Here is a 19136-nt window from a genome sequence, read left to right on the forward strand (position 1 = left end):
TGTTTACACTGTTCCTCACCAGTCTCCACCCTGCTCATAAAATATTTGCTTCTTCTTACTCAGTGGAAAATTATTATCACTTTCAAACGTGCATGTTTTATGCTTCCTACCTTTCTTTTCCTCATCTTCATTACTTTCATCTTTTTTCCTTTTTTCCTGACTGTCCTCTCCAGCTTCAGAATCCCTTCCCAAACACAGAAACCTCAGGAGGAGTAATTGTTAAGTACTTCTAGAGAATTTTTCTATTCCTACAGGAAAATTTCATATAAGTAAAATTATACTGAACAAGAGCTTCTTCCTTCTTGACCAGATTGTCCCAGGCCACTTCTTTTCCATTTTGTATCTACACAGCTGTCAATCACCACAATAGTCCTTCTGGTCAATATGATAAGGAAATATCAAAACTTCCATTTTACTTAGAAGGATTTCTCATAAAATAAACAATCTCATAGGGAGCTCAACTTGGAGCAGTCTGGCCTGACTGCTCTTTCCAAGTGGGGTGAGTTCAAGTGAGCACAAGTTCAGTGCTCATCAGTGAAATCTGGTTATAGGGATTTTTGGTAAATGCTCAAGTTGCCTTTCTGGATTTCAGAAATAGTTCTAGTGTTACCAAAAATCTCTTATTATTTTTTTTATTAATATTATTTTTTCTAGCTACTTACTAGGGAAAAAAAAAAAAAAAAAACAAAAAACAAAAAACAATCATTTTAGAAGATGTTATTAAAAGTATAATTTTAGATTTAAAAGAGTTTTAAATAAAAAGAGAAATAAATAATATTTCTACCAAAGAAAGGTGGAAAGATGGAAAGATGGAAAACATGTGAGTAGAGGAAGCCTGTTAGCAAGAAAATGAAGGAAGTGAAGCCATATTTGGGTGCGTAAAGATGTGGAGTTTTCAGGGCAATAGCAGGGTTTATGTTATTGTTTCAAGAACTTTTAATTTTTTTAAATAAGCATTCAGTGGAGAATATGAACATTCATTAATGTTCCAAAAAATTCTGCATTCCATGTTTTGTTAAAGCCCTCTCTGGTTGATCTATAATAGGAGAAGAAATAGCATATCTTTTGAATTAGATATGCAGCTAAACTTCCCAAATTAGAAGAAAGACTACAGGCAGGTGAATACTTAGAGTGACTTCAGATTTCAAACTTACTTATCTGAATTGCTCACCGAAGACTCGATGACTAGAGGCCAATTCTTTTTAACTTAGTTTCTGTCAACATCAGCTATGGATTTGTCTTATGAGAAAGAGGAACAGTTCACAGATTCTTCTCTGAGAAAGAATAGGTGATAAATTCATAATGTCTTTCAGTCAGGAAGAATAGTTTGGCTGTGTTTTTCATAGCCTTCAAACATAGTCCACAATTCTTACTTTATCTTTCTCTTTCTCTTAAAGCTATATTCCTGAGCCACTATAATTCACATAGGAGTAGGACTGAGGCAGGAAAGGGAATGAGAAAGAAAGAACAAAGAAACCCAGCACTTAAGAGATTCAACAAAATGTCAGCATGTAAGTAGTTCCTGATCCTGTGGGGCTGGATACTAACTGTTATTGTACAGTATGTATATGTATACATATACGCATACATATATATGTATTTATGTATACGTATACGTATATGTATAAATATGTATTAATTTTCCCTAATAAACTTCTCCAGTAAGAAAGAAAATCATATAAAATAGAAATAGAAAAAAGAAGTTTAAATTATTTTATTTTTTTTCAGACAAAACACTGAGGATTTTGTACCTTTCTGTGCAATACAATAGATTCAAATATGAGATTCTCCTCACTAAACCAATCTGCTCATGGCCAAGTCTCAGCAGTATTTTAACCTTATATTCAAATAAAATTCTGAGAGCCGTGATTTCCCTAGCTAATGGAGAAAAATAAATAAATAAATAAATAAATAAATAAATGAGGCAGGTACATAGCCCACACATTACCTTGTTTCTTTCCCATAACAGCATGTTGAATTGAACATAAGGACTTCTTTGGTACTGCTCAGCACCAGAAGAATGACATTAATTTTACCTCTAAAAATGTGTACCCTTTGGCGTTTGGTCTTTCATGGCGTTGGCTTGCTATCTGCAAGTTAAGAGGTTCACCCAAGATAGAATTTATTTTTGTAGGTGGTGGCTTACTGACAATAGGAACAGAGCTTAACTGCTAGGTGAGAATTTTACGTAGACCTTATTGTACTTATTCCTGGAATACAGATGTCAGTTTATTCTGAATACATACTCAGATCTGTTAGTGTAACAGGTTGCATGTTATAGGGACAACATATTTTTGTAGAAATGGATTTTTACTTCACTGACATAGTAGGTCTATGCTGTGGGAGGATGAACAATAAACAGGAAAATGACTGAGGCCTGAACTTCAAGATCTGGAAATATGACTCTGGGGAGCTCTCAAAGCTGACAGACAAATGTAGCAAAACAAAAGCAAAGCAAGGGGCCTTGCAAGCACAGTGAACCAGAGTATTAAGCTTCTCCTGGGAAAAGATAAAGATATCACAGAAAGAATACAATTGTAAAAACGTCTTGGAGTACATTGGAGATTCCTCCAGTCCCCCTCTCCCTCTCTTTGCATGATAACCAGACACCAAGAGAGCCATTCATCTTGGTGAATGAATATGTCTGGATTGCAGATATCTGCATTTTATTGTCACCCAAGGCCCTTTTGCAACACTGAGACTAAGTCAGTGGTGTCTAGAGCACACTTCATCTCATCCTAATGTAGACATCTAAGTTGTCCAAATAAACAGCACCCTCACAGCGGTCTTTGTTCTCTCTACAGGTTGTGGAATGAGCCTAAAATGATTTATGTCTGTACTTTAGCCAAGTAAAATTAAATGAGATAAATGGTGCTCAAAATGAACGATTGGAAATACCTCACTAAAAAGTTATATTCTACCTAACATGGTTGGTTCTTCATATTGCAATTACAAATCTAGATTCTCTTGCATTGCTTTTCAACACTTTGTTTAGAATAAAGATAAGATAAACACAGTTACATCACCCTATACGCCCTATACTCCAGATCTGAGGAAAACATCCTTAAACTGTCTTCTTGAATACCCCCAAGGCATCTTTAAAGTTATGACTTATAATATATTTCTGTGAGCAACAACATTATCACAGGAGTGGAGGGATATTGAGCACTGCCATCTCTTGAATCTCCTTCAGCTCTGGCCCAAGTCAGAAGGCAGTGTCTAGGCCAGTATCAGAGCAAGAAACATACAGCTAAGCAATAAACACATCCCAGCTTTCTGCAGACATTTTGCTGAAATACTTTATGTCTCATTCCCACCACTAGAATGACAGAAAGAGTTGTATCACCAACAGTATGAGAGCAGTGGAATGTCAACTTCCTATCTTACTTTTGTTCCTATGGGAAATGTGATAAATGCACTCTGCTTTGCTTTGTTCACCTCGTGACACTCTGCTTGTACTGGTATTAAATATAATCTTTTGTGCTATTGAAGGATGATTTGCAGCTAAGCCCTCCAAAGTTTCTAGAAGGTGTGTCATCAGATTTAAAATACAGACTCCAGAATTATGACATGACAGAGCTTCTTATAAATTATGTAATTTATAATTTGTAATTATGCAATATTTTTGCATACTTGCCAGAAGGCAGTGCCATGGTATTTAGTTTTCTTTTTGCTTTGTTTTTATTATCTTTTACTTATTTTACAGTTGAACTGTTTGCATATGAGACAGCAGCTCTATTTAAACTGTCATAAGCCTAGCAATTAATTTTAAGTGTTTTACATTTCCTTGAGGTAAAAATAAATATATATATATATATATATTCCCTTAAGCAATACATGATTATATATTGCTCACAATGATTGATGGTTTGTGGAGTGCAGGATCATAAAATAGTACACTGAATATTACAACAATGCAAGTCCCACCAAGTTTCAAGGTTTCAGGAGCTGTCACACATATCAGTCATTTCATATTGTACTCATAAAGGACTTCCAAAATGACTTAAAAAAGAATCAGAGAAAACACATCCTTCATTTGGAGAGTGGAGACAACTTGATCACTGCAGTTATGGGAGAGGCCCTAAAATAGCACAAGGGAAAATAATCTCAAGACAATTCAGATTTCTTCTACTTTTTTTTTTTAATTTTTTTCTCATGTGATTTGATATGGCCTCTAAGAGCAGTTCTGTAAAATTAATGTCCAAAAGAGAAGTAAATCTATGTATAAAGCAAAACAAGAAGAAGATTACCATTTTCAAAGCTTCTTCAAAAGGGAGAAAGGGAAGAACTTTGAATATGTAGTTGCTGAAGATATATGGTCCACCTTTTCACCTGAGCTTGTGTACAAACTTATTGATGTAGGATAGACTCTTTTTCTTCTGGTTATACTCTTCTTCCTTCCTTTCTTCCTTCCTTCCTTCCTTTTGTTGTTGTTGTGTTCTTATTGCTGCTGTTTCAAAAACGAGCATGATAACATAAGGAGAAAATAGCAACTCTTATATCTGGATCAGGCTAGGTGACTGATATTCCTTTTTACTGATAAGTGCAAAGGTCATCCCAAATTGTCTATCTTTGAGAAATAAATGTTTTATTGCAGAAAACTCATCTACTGTACTGCTTTTTGCAGCTGACAATCTTTTTCAGACTAAATTCTGGGAAAGAAAAACCTTCCGTACTTTGATATTCATGATATGCTGCAGGTTTGATTGAATAAGATAATGTGTTTAAAGAATACCTAAAATGTGAAAGAAAAGGAAAAGGGAAGTCTTATCCAATAATATTCCCAGATCTTACTGAAAGGCTGGCCATGATCTTCTGACATGCCATTAAAAGCATCATAATTTTGTAGATCAACTATCAGAGGTGAATTATTTATATTACTGCTATGCAAAAACAAGACTAGGTGATATTTCAGATCAACTGCAACAAATGACATGCAAAATGAACATTTTCAGTCCTTGCATAGACAATAACATTTAGCAAGCATGGTAGTGTGTTCTTAAGCTAAACTGGAAGAGTCCATAAAAGCTAACAGCTCTGTGTTTTCTGTTTTGCACATAGAACAGCTATTTATTTAATGGAACTCACTCCTACAGATCTGTATAAATGAAAAACTAAATCAACCCCCCTGACAAGTCTGGAGAACTAAAACTCAAACCTTCTAATATGAAGGTTTTGATAATATGCAGTTAAAAATCGTATTTTATAAGCAAAAATATAGCATTTGAAACAAAAGCTAGCCATAACTTTCCAGTGAAAATGCTTCCCACTTTTCTGGATAGGCAAGTTTGATTTTGAAGAAATTATTTTCTTTATTTCACCATTAGTGAAATAATTAGTGAATGTGGCAGTTTTGGAGGAAAAGACCTGGAAGGAAAAGAAATTCAGACATATTTTGGCACTAAGGAAATCACTTTAAACTTGCACTCCACAGCTTGCCACATGATGAAAGTGTTAATGTTGATGAAGGCCATGGTACAAAGCCTTAGAGCTAACCTGCAGCAAAAGAGAAAGGTCTGGGGAAAAAAAAAAAAAAAAAAAGTTTGCATTTTTGTATTTGAAATGTTTTAAAGGGAGAAACTGTTGCTCAGTTCCCATTTCTTTTTCACTTAATGATTACTACGACACACAGTGATAGAAAAACATTAAAAAAAAAAAAATATTACTTTTCATCTGAAGAAATCGCTAAGCACTGGACAATGACATCTATTTCTCCCACTCTCTGAGGACTTTAACTAATGGGAAAGATGCCAATCTAGCAAGGATTTCCCTAAAGAGGTGTAGAAAGGAATTCTTCTTTGCAATGTGAATCTGTGCTGATATGAGAAAGTCTTTTTTTTTTTTTTTTTTTTTTTTTTTCCCTCCACCACTTTCTCTTGTTATAGAAGTTGTTGGGGAAGGATCATGGCAGAACTGAGGCAAACACAAGGACCTTGAGTTATGCTGTTTGACATTTTTTTACAGTAAAAAGAACCAATCACCACTCTGGCTGCTTTGATTTATCAGATGACTTTAAATTAGGCGTGCTTGTACACTACAACACAGCTACAGTGAGAAACAGTGGAGCTGACAGGGCAGAATTTCTCTGGCCATTACACAGTAATTACTTTATATGTTTTGATTAGTACACATTTTCTTGATTTCACTGATGTTGTCACAAATAATATTGCCTTTAGGATAGGAAGTGAATCCCTGTCATAACAGTGAGCCATATTGCAGTTCTACATTACTTTGCAATATTATGCACTTTGTTATGCATTATGCTCTGCCACTCTGATAATGCTAGCATACACAGCACTAGCCATAGTGGATCAACAGGGAGCAATGACTTGCAAAAATACATCTTAGCAGTATAGCATACCCCCTCTCCACATAGTGTTGGAAGATGCACTGGAGAAAAGTTCTGATGTGATCTTCTTCCCGTCCTCTGACAGCTTTCCTGTGGCTTGTGTTTGATGTGGGTGTTCAACACCAGAGGAAGGCCACTACAGTGTTGTAATTTTGTAATAAACAAAAACAAAAACACACACACAAAATATCAATTGCAATATTTATGTTTGGCTTATAACAAACAATGCCTTTTAAGTAAATAATGTGTGTGGTCATTTGCACTAATGTACGTAGAGCCAAACACTTATATTTGTACTACTGCTTCAGTTAAATCATTTTTCTGCTTTCACAAAAGGAGTTGTTTTTGTATGGTATGTAACACCATGCTTATTGCTATGGTGTTACATGTATTCAGAAAAAAAAAAAAAAAAAAAGAAAGAAAAAAAAAAAAGAGAGGCTGAAGTTGCTAGAATTTAGATTAGTCTAAGTTATTTTAAACTTAAGTCAAGCTTTTTAACCAAAGTGTGTGAAGAAAAAGGATTTGTGTGTAATGCTAAACTTCTCACAGACTGAAGCCAACAAGGATATTTCACTTGACATTTTGTGAATAATTTTATATCACAGTCCTTTCAACATAAATATTTTGTGAAAATATCACAGATTTCTTAATTATTTTCCTATCAAGAATTAAAGACCTGATTTTATAATCAGAGTAAAACTTTCATTTGTAGTAATGGCAGCTTTGTTCACAGTCAAAATCTGACTTTGCTCTCCAAATAAATACAAAGAAAACTTAATATATATATAATGATATATATATATAATGTATTGGATTACATGTCTTTATTTATATTAGGGCAGTGCTCTAAGATTCCCAGAAGGGTATAAATCTTTCAGACATGGATAGGCTTTACCCTAAACATAAATGGATAGAGAAGCAAAGTTAAGGCTGATCAGTGGTTGCTTGATCACACTACTCATTTAATTATATAAATTATATATATAATAATTATATAAAGTCCCTCCCATCAATGCTAAATCTACCACTATAGTTATTTTTAAACCAGTCTTAACTGCTTTAAATCTCCTATCACAAATTACCCAATTTACTGGAAACTTCACAAGCTACTTTGATCTAGCTCCCTACCATTAAGTCCCTAAGATACCACCCACTTTTCCACCTCAGACCTTTATCCAGATGGGAAAAAACAAACGAACAAAAATAAAACATATTAATGTTTCCTGCCTTTTCTATTTTTAAGTAGTTCTCCATCTCTGCTAGAAAATAAATAAGTTTTGCCCTATTTTTCAGGCTGATAAAGCTATATATTTCCCTTCTTTCTTCCTTATGAATGTTGCTAAAAGAATGAATGGGATGTTATTTGTTTGTTGTTTTACTGAAATGTCCTTTTATAGGAAGGCTTTCTTGATAATATTTCTATAAATATTGGTATTCAAAACATCTTTTAATTTTACTCAGAATCACAGAATTGTCTAGGTTGGAAGAGACCTCCAAGATAATCGAGTCCAACCTCTTACCTAACATTAACAAGTCCTCCACTAAACCATATCACTAAGTTCAACATCTAAACATCTTTTAAAGACCTCCAGGGATGGTGACTCCACCACGTCCCTGGGCAGCCCATTCCGATGACTAACAACCCTCTCAGTAAAGATGTTCTTCCTAATATGCAACTTAAAACACCCGTGGTGCAATTTTAGCCTGGTCCCCCTCATCCTGTCACCAGGCACATGGGAGAATAAACCAACCCCCACCTCACTACAGCCTCCTTTAATGTACTTATAATAAGCGATAAGGTCGCCCCTGAGCCTCCTTTTCTCCTGGCTGAACAAACCCAGCTCCCTCAGCCACTCCTTGTAAGACCTGTTCTCCAGACCCCTGTTCTCCAGACCAGCTTCGTTGCCCTTCTCTGGACTCGCCTGAGCACCTACATGTCCTTCTTGTAGCAAGCGGCCCAAAACTGAACACAGTACTCAAGGTGCAGCCTCAACAGAGCCGAGTACAGAAGGAAAATCACTTCCCTAGACCACTGCTTCTTATACAAGCCAGGTTGCTGTTGGCCTTCTTGGCCACCTGAGCACACCGATGGCTCATATTCAGCCAACTATCCACCAATACTCTCAGGTCCTTCTCTGCCAGGCAACTTTCCAACCACTCATCTCCCAGTCTGTAGCTCTGCTTGGGGTTATTGTGCCCCAGGTGCAGGACCCGGCACTTGGCCTTGTTGAACTTAATACAGTTGACTTTGGCCCATCAGTCCAGCCTATCCCAGATCTCATCGATTGTCTTTGCAAAAGCCTGAGTAGAACCCAAATTGCCTTGTGGGCTGGTCACATTCTGCACTTTTAAGGATGTTTCTCAGAATGGCTTCATGGCTGTAAAAGATCCTGGGGACATGATATATATTTTTGAGTATATATGTTAGAGTATTTTACAAATAAATTTTGAAATCTAGATTCTTTTTATGTGACATGGCAAAACTAGACAGCTGACTTTAAGGTTGAAAAGATTTAAAGATCTTAAAAAAAAATCTTTATTACTATTGCTTGTCTTAATTTAAGATTTTGTTTCAAATTTTCTCTTATTTTCTTTTCTTTATGTTATGATACAAATTCAAGAAAGTAAACACATGAATAGTTTTAAAGACATGAAGAGTTCTTGCTGAACAGATTAAAAACACTATGCAACATTTGAATACTTAAATATTTTTATGATTTGTAAAAATGTTTTACAAATCTTTGTGCAATTGTTTTCAAATACTGCAGTTATTTTGTTTTAAAATTTCAACAGTGATGAAGGCTGAGATTTAAAATTACTGAATAATAAGGATATCCTTTAATAAGGATATCCTTTAATAAGGAATAATAAGGTTATCCTTTATAAGGATAACCAAATAGTGTAAACTAACTTTTATCTAAATTCATTATTTCATAGAATCATAGAATCTTTAAGGTTGGAAGAGACCTCCAAGATCATCTGGTCCATCCATCCTCCTACCACCAATAGCACCCACTACACCATGTTCCTGAATACCATATCCAATTTGTCCATAAACACCCCTAGGGATGTGGTGACTCAAGTGTCACTCCATTTGCTGCTTACTTCCTGATCACATGTTCTTCTAATCAGCAAAATAATGAGAGATCTATAGAAATGAGAATGTGATGGAGTACACAAATCAGCAATTTTTTAAAAAAATTTTATTTGTTATTATTATTTTTTTTTTTAAACAATAATGTGTAGTACAAGACCGTAAAAGAAATTTGTTAGCAATATGTCTTGGTGGCTTCACCTAATTCTGTATTCTATGATAAGCATCGTCAACAACAACAGAAAACAGGAACTTGCAACAATTAGGAAGCAAATTTTGTCTTCTGCTAAAAGATTTTGAGCTTGTAAAATTCTGAGTTCTTGTTTACTCATGTTAAACAGGGAAAAACTAAGGTAAATAAATGTGAATGTTAATTATTTAAGGCTGTAGTTTGTATAAAAGTGATATCATCAAAACAATACCTCTTCAATATAATGAGGGATAACAGTGTCACTGAGTGCATTTATATAAAAAAAATTCCAAATGTAATTAGCAGAAAGTTTCCTTTTCTTTTCTCTTTTCCCAAAAATTATTGTAACCCAAATTTAGATGTAACAATTATTCATCCATTAATTTATTTAATTAATTGTACTGTAATTACTTTTGCATGAAAATTTGGGAGAAAGTTTATCTCTAGTCTTTGAGACTTTTTGTACTATTCTTTACAGAACATTAGACCAACACTAAACAAATCTGCAATTAGAATTTATTAGCTTGAAACAGAAGAAAATGCTGGCAATTCTTGTTCACAATTGTATGAGGTAGAGACATTTTCTTTTTCTAGTGACCTGTCACCCAAAATAAAATCTACTGATATAATAAACCAAAAGCAGATTAGAAAAAAAGACAGAGAATAACCATCCTTCAGGAATACTTCTTTTAATACATTTCTCATTGATAGGATTTCTCATTGAAATTCATGTGTTTTCTGCAGACAAACAAAAAAAAATTTTTGATGGATAAGAAATTACCAACTCCATGTAACAACGGTACTACTTTTGAAACAGGATATGTTAAAGAATTATAGGCCTCATACTGAGGTCAGAAAAATTTCATTCTCATATATGTTGTAAGGCATTGTCACATGGTGTTACAAAAATAAAGGACTGGATTTCAAACCTGAAATTTAAGGCTATTTTTCTCCCCCTCTCATTTACACTACTTTCCATGGGTGAATTAGACTAATATGAGACAGAAATATATCCTTTCCCTTGGGGCTGTCCTTGAGCTGTGAAATTATGAATGCTTGGAGAAAAACAAAAAAAAAAATGGACTAAAAATAATGCAAAAGATGCAGAAAACAATTCGTAAGTGTTTTGAAAAATAAGAGTTCTATGGTACTTCATAAAAAGAAAGCTCATAAGAAGTAAAGGAAAGCTCATAAGAAGTAAAGGAAAGCACTTTTTAAGTGCATTAGCAGTATCAAACTTGTTTTTCACTGGTATAATTTGAAGTATCCCAGTGGCAAGACATGGTCATGGTTCATAGTTCATGTATTTGAGGAAATCAAATGTCAGGCTACTGAAAGAATGTAAGAAAGGTTAAAAAAAAATAAATAAATAAAAAAAATAAAGTTAACTGCTTGCATTATCTTTGACTATGCAAACTTGCAAACTTGACGAAATTGTCAAAAGCTAAGGCACATTGTAATGAGCAAAATGTAGATTTAATGTGGACTTCTATGTTATTTAGTTTAAAACAACAAGAACAAAGACAGAAACTTAAGCAGTTGACTTCAGGTTTTTAAAAGTATGATCCAAATCTATAAAAATACTCTCTGCTCTCAACATTGCATGTGGGACATCTTTTCTGCCAAGACAAAGGGTTTCCACTGTGTGCCATTGTGAGAACTGCTACCTGTCCAAGCTCCAGAGATAACTAGTTCAAGTTGTTTCTTGTACAGGTTAATAGCAAAAGTGAAGATGCAAAGGTGTAAGACCCAGGAGATTATGAACATGCAGGAAGAAAAAGAATGGAAGAATGGCTGTGATAAATCAGACTAAAAATCCTTCCAAGCCAGTGTCTCAGGCAGGGACCAATAGCATGTCTAGTTTATAGCACTATTCTTCCATTATATTCTTCCAGCCTCCAAGGGTTCGTAGCTCAGGGACTTCCTAACACAGCGGTGGTATCTTGGCATTTAAGAAAATGAAAGCAGTTAAACTACTGGAGATATCTGAGCACGGAGCACTTTGCTTAGGCAATCCCAAAGCAGTTGTAATTAAGATAAGGAATTTAGAAGTTGTTCTTTCTACAGATAATGTTCTGAACCTCTGCACTACTACCAGTTTAAACTTAATTCTTTACACTACATTCACAAGAATGACTTCAGGGAAGATGTATTATAAATGACAATTACAGATATAGATGACATAATTGCCAGTGCTTTGCTTCTGTAAAATATTTTTAAAGTAGAAACAAAATTGAAATATTGACTTAATTTGATGAGAAAAATGTCAATAATTATTTGGTACAGTGTTTTTTTGTTTGTTTGTTTGTTTGTTTGTTTGTTTGTTTTTCCCGAGTTAGTTTTTCTGATGAAGAATCAGTTTTTTTTTTTTTTTTTTTTTTTTTTTTTTTTTGTGTCGTGTCAGTAATATTAAATAGACTAAATAGAGAAAACTGTTTGGACATAACTTAAAAATTTTACTTTAATAACAAAGTGTTTTTGTTTGTTTGTTTTGTTTTGTTTTTAACAAATATTGATTTTCTAGAAAAGAATTACTGAAATGAATAGGAGGGGCTTCATAAACATTGTGCTAGATTTTGGGTGTAATATCCATCAGTTTTATATCTGCAGTTTTTCTAGATTTATATTTACATCACTGAAGTGATCGCAAATAGGTACCCTTTTCTTTTTATTTTCATCTAAGGTACAATTCAAAATTATATACAAGAATATGAAATGGTTTTTGTTTGTTTGTTGTCTGTTTTTTTTGTTGTTGTTGTTGTTGTTCATTAGTTCCTGATTAAATGTTTTCACACTAATTAATAAGAACTAGAAGCAAACTTGATATTATAAGTGTTTTATATAAAGTACTTTTTGCCTTTTGTTGTCAGCCAAACCATTCAAACATTAAGGATAGTTAGAGAAAAAAAAGAAAATATTGGGTAGAAAATTCCAAAATTATAAGAGCTCATTTCTGCAATGTACATAGAAACCACAAAACCCCAGCAACGTTTAGTCAGAAAACACTTAGCTTTTTTAGCTTTTTTTTTTTTTTAGCTTTTTTTTTTTAATAGAATCTCTATAATCATAAACCCTAAATCTCAATAACAGAATATAATGCTATCAGTAGATTGCATATGCCTACAGAAGATTTCTTTGAAACCTTTTCCTGATTACAATATTTTTCTAAGCTTTTGTTTTCTTTTCTTTTCTGACTGAACATTAATGATTTTTTTGTTGTTGTTGTTCTATGTATTTCCTTGTTCTCTGGTGAGTGAGAGGTACCTTTCAGATAAATTATTAAACATTTCTTCATTAAACCAATATGGCATGAATTATTTAATAATAAAAAATAATTTAAAAAATATCTTCCATGAGGGTATCATTGATTCTAGCAGATTCCATGTACTCTAAAGCAATAATATATAGAAGGAGGTAGATGTACATCCATTGTTTTTCTTTACTATTATAAATAATCTAAATTGCAGAAATGCAATCTGATTAACCAAATTATTCATCAGGTCAACACTTTCAAGTCTTTCTCTAGTGTTCATAGAAAACAGTCATTTAAAAGAAAAAAAAAAAGGTTATATAACTATATAGCCTGGTTGACCAAAGGAAAAAACTCTTGGCAGCAGGTAGTGGATGCAATGAGGATACAGCAATGAACTGTGTATTATCTTAAGCAATCATATTGAGAGAAGCCTGAAGACTTTATCACAGTAACAGTCATGTATTTCTTTCCTGACGATGGAAGACAGGTTTCTGAAATTTTACAAGAAAGGTCAAGATATAATTTTACACTAGAATATATGTATGGAAAAACAAATATGTATGTATTGAAAGAATTTACACTGCTCAAGTGATGAAATGTTGAGGAGAATTAATGTCTATTTTTCTATTTAGCAGTGTGATATATAGACATATTACTCCTATGTAAAACAGTCTTTTTAAACAGTCAGAATATTCAATGGGAAAACTGAGTTAGGTTTTGAGGTATATGCCACAAATTAAGGGGCAAACACAATGCACTAAACTCCATAGGAGTAGGCACAGAGTAGCCTCAATACATAATAACCTTGCCAGGCTGTTATCAGTCTCTGATCCCAGTTTTCCCTGTAGCATAGTCAGCATCTGTCTCTAACCATCATGGTTTTCCCAAAGTAATGGTCATTGACTATACATCTCCTATGAGTTCTTATAGGAATCTCCAGTGCTTTGAAGAAACGTAGTGGGTTTTTCTTCATTAAGAAGAAAAGACATAAAGAAAAAACAAATAAGACAAGACAATACAATCAATCTTTGTTAATTTTCATGCAGTAATTAAGGTAAGGAATATTCTGTAGCTGCATTATACCTGTTAACCAGAGTAATCTTATTAACTCGTGAAAAGTTTACATAATACTTGAACATAACACATCCCCATCTGTATTAATCACAAAGCTGAGATGACTGTTGTACCATTTTGCATACTCTGCAATGTCTAGCTGTTTTAACAATCCTGATTTCCAGTGGAGACAAACCTAGTTACATTTCCACACAGAACACTTATAACCACTCAGCTGAAGTCTAACAAATTCTAAGAGGCTGTAAATTGCTCAAAGAGGAACAATAAGATATAAATCAGTTACAGTTCAAATCATTAACTTACACCTTGCAAGCTTCAGCACCTGTTTTTTCTTAGACAGATTCCTCAGGTGGGGTTTCCAAGAAACAGAGAACCTTACTTTGAAGTGACATTTGTGGTAGGGAAATCATGTTTTCTTTACCCATGATTTTATTTTTGCTATAGCCAACTCACATTTATTCCACTTTAAAGTTTACCCCGCAATGAAGATCTGAGCATTTTGATACATTCTATGTGGTCAAGTCCTTCCCTCACTGGTAAGACTGTCGATATGAGTTTCTTTAATGTCTTGGTTATGGATGACAAATACCTTTCAAAAATTTGGTGTTGTAACCACACAACACAAACAGATGTATTGAATCTATATAGACAAAGGAACTTCGTATTGATATGTTTAGTCCATTCAGAAAGAAAAATCTATACAAAAGAGATCTTCTAGTAATTTTATCTCTGGAGCAATTATCATAAATACCAAGTATAGGAAAATTCTTTCAATAGTTAGGATTATCATTCTGCATAGAAGTCTATACTTTTCTCCCCAGAAACAACCAGACTTCTGTTTTAGTCAGAAAGGTAGGTTCAACAGGCAGCAGACAATTCAGTACAAGTGTGAAGATGGATGAATGTCCAAAAATCAACTTCTTTACTCTCAGGCAGAATCCTTCTACTTGCCAGCTTCAACCATTACAGGCTGTTTTTAAATTTTGATACACGTGAATTAAAGCAAAATGGCATGTCCTGAATCCTTTAGTTAATAAAGAGACATGAAGCAAAACTGTCAATAGGAGGCTAATCATGTCTTGGGCTTTTGCACAAGGGCTATTTAGGTTGGGAAACCGGGAGCAGTGAAAAAGAACAGTTCCCAATAAAATGAAGTGCTCTCAGAGAGATGAAGACCCTGCCTGAGGGAAAGACTGCAGAAGTCAATGAAGATCCTGGAAATCAAAGTACAGGGTAGGGAAGGAAAAAAAAAAAAAAAAAAAGCCAGTGAATGCCTGGGGACCTTGTCCTCTAATGCCCTGGGGGAAAACAACAACAATAATAACAAAAACAGAAGTGGAGAAAGATCCTGGATAACAGGGTATTGGTTGGGAACAAATGCCAGGAAACAACCAGAACAACCAGAGACCTTGGCTGCTAGTTCTGGGACAGGTGACAGTAAGTAGTGGCACAGCACAAACTGACAAACTGCTTGACATTCCTGGAGCAGCAGTGAAACCCAAGACCTGGGAATATAGCCTTGGGAATATAGTGAGGGAATGAGTGTGGGATGTAATCAGGCAGGGTAAAAACTCTAATTAGCTCTTAGGATCCAGGATCCAGATCTGCTACAGGTTGTTGTTTTTTCTGTCTCAATCATGATAGCTTCTCAAATATTCTACCAAATAAGTTCTATTCACCACAAAAATTTAAAGCTTCTTGCCCAAGCAGAAATGAGAACACTTTTTCCCAATAGGAGTAAGGAACAAAAAGTAACTCAGTCATTTTGCCCATATACACTGATCTCATGACATTTATGTCATTGCCCTTGTTACCTTATGATTCCATTTACAGTTTCCTATTTAATAACATCTCATTTAGGGGGAAAAAAAAAAAAAAAAAAAAAACTAGTGAAATCACTGTTGAAATTATTCTGAAAAGAAAAAAATAAAAAAAAAAGCAAAATTAGAAAATATATGTATTATTCCTTCTTTTTAGTAAAACCTTGTTATGTTTTGTTATAACCTTGTGTATAAACAGAAGGTCCAAGGGCCAAAAGCATCTGAAATGTGTCCTTGTTTCCTTAGAAGTGGACACATACTCATATTCCTTAGGATTTTCCATAGACTCTTTCTTCCAACACAATCCTCACTGTAGTTTCACTCTACTATTGACCAGAGCAAGGATTGTTCCTGTTTACAATGGTAATGAATTCTTCCCAGTTTTTTATGCCAGTGTATAATAGGGATGAACTCAGTCAAAAGTTCATTGTTGGTTAGTCTTTTTCCTTGGTCTGGAATTGTCTACTTCAGTATATTCAGACAGGGTGTTTGACCTATACCCCGTGTGTAATTGGATGAGTGCTCATATTAGTATTTAGTGATCAATTCTTCTGTTTAGTTTATGACAACCAACCTGCTGCTTAAGTGTGGAGGAAAATAAGGTCACTCATTTTGCCTTTCTTAGTTCACTGTTAGTATAAATTATATGATCCTGTAAGAAATCCTTGTGCTTTTGTAAAATCAAGTTTTCCTTAAAGGTTAAGTGTCCCTTTTCCTGACACATTTTCTATAAGAGAATTTTACAGTGGCTTAAAGATTCTGGTTCAGATTTGCAAAAAGGAAAGTTTAGGCAGGTGTCTCAGGAGAAAATCCTCTAAAAATATGCTTGCAGAAATGTTGTGCTAAGTGTTGAAAATTGGCTAAATTACTTGCAGTAGGTGGGGCACATAATTCTGTTTGCTTCTCTTCCAGATCCCATGACTCATGTTCACCTTCATAAAAAGTTATTTTTGCTTTGGGAACCACTGCAGCTCATCTTGACTTCTTGCAGCACTTTATAAGCACTTAGTAGTAAATCATCTGGACCCAACTACCTGATCCATTGTAGTGGTTCAACAACATCTTTCTTTGCAATGTTAAATCATTTGTAAAATTAAATAAGTAAAAAAAGAGGGAAATTATGATGAGTTCATGAACATATAACTAAAGTAAGTCTGAGAAAGTAATTCAGCTGGCAAAGGTGAGTGATATATTTATTTTAAATTGGTTTTGTGAGAACATTCTATTAAGTTGAATACAGAAGTTGCAATTTAATGATGTAATTTCATTCTGTCTATTTAAATGGTTTGATTCATTAATTACTCAATGCAGATATTATTTAGTTTGAAATTAATGTGCAATTATACCTATCTCTAACTTGATTTGCATTATACATTGTATATACATGGAGTACTAGGTTTCTTGTTTAGTATTTTGAATGGTTTACAGCCAGGTATGTCTGGAGCCTGTAACAAACACATGCAATGAGGCTGCTCCTGCACCTCCCACATACACACTAGAAGAAATACCTACCTCTTGATGCATCATTTTCTTGATTTGGTGCCACTGCCACTAGGGAACTGGGCTACTGGGGGCAGAGTTTCACCCTGTTATTGCATCTCCAATCTGCTGCCTCTTAAGTATATAATTAAGCTGTCTGTAGCGTTTATTTGGCAAATGTGCCAAATCTAGTACAAGAAAGGGAAGGGGGAAGGGAAGGTGGGGCTGGAACACAACAACGATGACAAAACCCTCAAAAAATTATTTTTATTCTTCAATTTATCATTAGGATGAACTTGGAAAGGAAATTACATTGGTGCTGTGCTGATGATTTATTCCAGGAAAGAACACAATTTACACAGAGAAAAGTTCAATTTTAATTCCACAAAGCTCAATAGAAACTTGTTCATATGTTCTGCCTATAGGTGGTGCAGTTTTTTGTTTTCTAATAAGGTGAAACCATAAAACCTATTTTCACTTTTAATATAGTATTCTAATGTCTTTTATGTATAATAAAAAGGGATTTTTAATGAATTTGTATTATTATATTAAAGAAATCCATGTCTATACTTTAAAATGTCTGAAGTTGTCTATACATGCTACTCTATTTCATTGTATCTCAGAAAATGCTGGCACACAATAGCATATCTATTACAATAATTCAATATGTTCAATTTTCAATTCAATATTCAAAATTCAATTCAATCATAATTTTTATGTATTTAAAAATTCATAAAAGTATTTTTCTGAAGTTGTAGAAATGTCTATTGCTTATTGTTTGTTTGGACCTGGCAAGTTAGGAACTCATGCTATTCATATGAATATGTTTTGCATTAATGGCTTGCTTGAAGGGATCTCAACTTTGGGTCAAAAATGTTACTTAATGAAATAAACTATATGCACCATTGACATGTATTATGTCTTTATCATACTACCACCCATTTATTTAACCTCTGCGCAGTATTTTCCTTTGGATAGGAAAGACAATTTATTGACCGGAACTGCTACCTAGGACACATGGGATGTGTAAACACATTGCAACAATTTACATTAAACAAGAGGAAAAAAATATGTATAATCTGAACAATTATTGCACTTTCTGTCAGACAATTCCCTGTGGGTCTTCAAGAAGGGAAGGTCTTCTTCCTCTTTTTGTACTACATACTTAATACTTTGTAGTTTGCTTTACATGTTATTTGATGAATAACAGTAGTAGGGTTTTGTTTGTTTGGTTGGTTTTCCCCAAAGTCTATTTTAATTCTGATTCATGGATGTTAAATTTAAACTCTATCTACAGAAAAATATAAAGGCACTTCTATAGTTAGTCTTTGCCAATTTATATTGTTCTAATTGTGCCAATTTATATTTTTCTAATGGAAAGAATTTGGAATTATATCTAAGAATTATTTGGAATTATATCTAAGAATTTGGAATTATATCTAATGTTTTCTGGAAAAAAGGGATGTAATTATTGTTTCACTCCAAAAGTCATTTCAAGGGTTCAAATCAATATAATCTAAACCATTTTTTTCTGATGGGCTAATCTGTCTGTTACCAGGTTGGTCACATCTACTGTTGTAATGGAAGTACGGATCATTAAAAGGACAAAATTCTACAACTGCAAAATTAAAACTTTAGAATAATATAGGAAAACAAACAAACAAACAAAAACCATATACAAAGACCACCAAAACCTAAGTGAAGAGTAGTTGTTATGGTCTCCCTCATTAAGATGAAAAAAATGACTGGAAGTTTTATATGCACGATAATTTGACAAACTAAAAACACATCAGAGCTGGTTAGCCATCTTGACAATGTAAATTTTGCTTGCCCAAAGTGTCTTTTGTAAGAAGATATTTATTTATTATAAAAATAAA

At 33.8% G+C, this 19136-nt stretch overlaps 1 long non-coding RNA gene across 1 annotated transcript; it reads left to right on the forward strand.

The window, feature by feature from the left end:
• The first annotated feature begins 1411 nt into the window (after nt 1–1411).
• On the forward strand, nt 1412–18168 carry LOC311432196. The gene is made up of 4 exons (XR_014689887.1): nt 1412–1511; nt 13808–13940; nt 16693–16960; nt 17549–18168. It is a non-coding gene; the product is annotated as an uncharacterized lncRNA (long non-coding RNA).
• The last annotated feature ends 968 nt before the right edge of the window (nt 18169–19136 follow it).

The sequence above is a fragment of the Aythya ferina genome (assembly GCF_964211825.1).
Source record: "Aythya ferina genome assembly, chromosome: 2".
Lineage (NCBI taxonomy): Eukaryota > Metazoa > Chordata > Aves > Anseriformes > Anatidae > Aythya > Aythya ferina.